The following is a 2,534-nucleotide window of genomic DNA, read 5'->3' as shown; positions in this document are numbered from 1 at the left end:
TGTGTGCAAATGTTCCAACACAACAACCCTAAAAAAAAAAAAAGAAAAAAAAAGTCATACTTGGATTGGGGTTGGACGAGTGGGGGTGTTGGAAGAGAGCTTTTCCCATCAGGTGGAGCAATCAAAGGAGAGACTGGAACGATGACTTCAAGAGCAGCGTGCGGCGAAAGCGCATTAATAATTGGAGAGGAGCGATCAAAGCGCAACTGTGACATGAAATAAATGAATTAAAGGTTGGAAGGGGTGCGGGGGAAGAGGGGTGAGGGCGGGGGATGAGTAATAATAATAATATCGCCATCTGGATAGAAGAGTTTCCTTTCCATGCTTATCCCCAACCCTGTCACACTTCTACAATTATTTTGGCTCCAGTTGAAATTTTGCCTAGTTTTGAAACAAACAAACCAAAAAAAAAAACAAAAACCTTTTTTTTTAATTCATATGTAATTTTATTTTTGATGCAAAAGGTGTATAAAATAACATTTAAAATATGCATAAATGTTAAATAAAAAAAAAATCCTGCGAGCACAAGAAACCCCCCCCAAAAAATCTAATAAACCTAAAAATCCTATTTAATTAAAAAATATGAAAAATATTTATTTTATTTTTGTATGTAGATACAATATATTTATTTATTAAATATAGAGCATTATTTGGTGATTTTCATTTTTGAATATTTGATTTTACATTTACATGTGCATATATTGGCCTACTGTACAAGCATATAAAAAAAAATATATATTGATTAGGCGAGTGCCTAATTCCATGCATATCTCGATACACAGGGTGTGATACGATTCAAGGACGGTTCCATTTTAACATGGAATGATTCGAATGACATATAAATGTGTGTGTGCACGCATGTGTGTGTTCTTTCGCGGTTGCGCGGCCGCCGCGCTTCAGTGTCGTCATCTTCCCGCTCCGGCGCCTTGGCTCAGGCCCGGCCGCCGTCCCCTCGTCTTTCTGGTTCCAACTCTCTCGCCCGCCCCCCCAACCCTGCGTGCGCGTCGCTCCGCTCTTTTCCATTTCCCGCCTTCACTCACTTGGTGACACTGGCCGCCGCTCCCCCCTCCCTGACCATCTGGGCCTCTCCTCCACACGCACACACACGTACACACAAATGGAAGTGTCCACAAGTAGTGAGGGAGCATTTCTCCTCTCAAGAGGGCGAGCAATGTGTGTGTGTGTGTGTATGTGTGTGTCACTAAAAGGCTTTCCCTTGGCCAGGTGGACAGCTGCTACTTAGTAGCTTTAGAGCCCAGCCAGCAGAGTCAGGGAGGGAAAGCTGGCCGCTGTACACCAAGCCTTTATCCTCCCAAAACAATACTTCACGGACACAATGCGCAGATGCGGAGGCACTTCATCGCAGCGGTGGCGCTGTCACAGACGGCAAAGCCTCCCGTGCTGCCCCCAAACGCCATCACCAGCACTGACCTATACAGTCATAACCACGCATTTGTTCCACGTAGATGGATTCAGCTCTTATCAGCAGTTGAATGTCTTCATTTTGTAGCTTTTGTCTGTGCATGTGGAGGTTTTTTTTTTTTTTGTTGTCCAATCAGAGTTCAGATTTGTCACGTCAAACTAATCCGCCAAGGGCCTTTAGAAACCCAAGTGCTGGCCCATGCAATTTAAACTATTTTAACAATGGGATTTATATATATCTAGAGCTCTCTCTCTCTCTCAACATACATTCGGGTTGGGCGGTATTTCAGTGGTGCGGTATCCGCCGGTGTCTAAAAATAGCAACAGTGTCACTTTCAACACCGTCATAAATAAATGCAGCAGACAATAAAAAAAAAAAAAAAATCGCTACATTGCTAACACACACACACACACACACACACACACACACACACACACACACACACACACACGTATTATGGTTGGCCGGTATTTCCGTGATACGGTGTCCTCCGGTGTCCAAAAATAGCGACGGTGTCATTTTCATCCCAATATGATATTAAATGTAATTTTTGGAACATACATACCAATTTGCAGTCGTGTTTTCAACTCAGTACTGTATTAATATAACTCAACTAATAGTTGGCTATAATGTTAGCTAATGTCGAACTGAGCAGGGATTGACATTCAATTAGCCAGGCGACAGCCTGGGAGCGCTCGGAAATTCATTCTGACGCTTGTTGGCACTACTCTGATGAGATTGAGCGTGTTCGGAGCGGCAGAGCGAATTTCCGAACGCGTGTCAAGATGGCCGTCGCAGAGCTCGGCCATCTTGACAGCGTCTTGAGACGAACATACAAAGGTTAGCTTAGCGCTACAGAGGAGCTTGACAGGCAAATTCGATTTAAAATTCGCCGAAAAAGGATGAATGCTTTTTTTTTTTTTTTTGTTGTCCAATCAGAGTTCAGATTTGTCACGTCAAACTAATCCGCCAAGGGCCTTTAGAAACCCAAGTGCTGGCCCATGCAATTTAAACTATTTTAACAATGGGATTTATATATATCTAGAGCTCTCTCTCTCTCTCAACATACATTCGGGTTGGGCGGTATTTCAGTGGTGCGGTATCCGCCGGT

Source organism: Hippocampus comes, unplaced genomic scaffold, assembly GCF_001891065.2.
Source record: "Hippocampus comes isolate QL1 unplaced genomic scaffold, H_comes_QL1_v1.1 scaffold126, whole genome shotgun sequence".
Classification (NCBI taxonomy): Eukaryota; Metazoa; Chordata; class Actinopteri; order Syngnathiformes; family Syngnathidae; genus Hippocampus; species Hippocampus comes.
The sequence above is the reverse complement of the archived record's forward strand: the minus strand, read 5'-3'. Positions refer to the sequence as shown.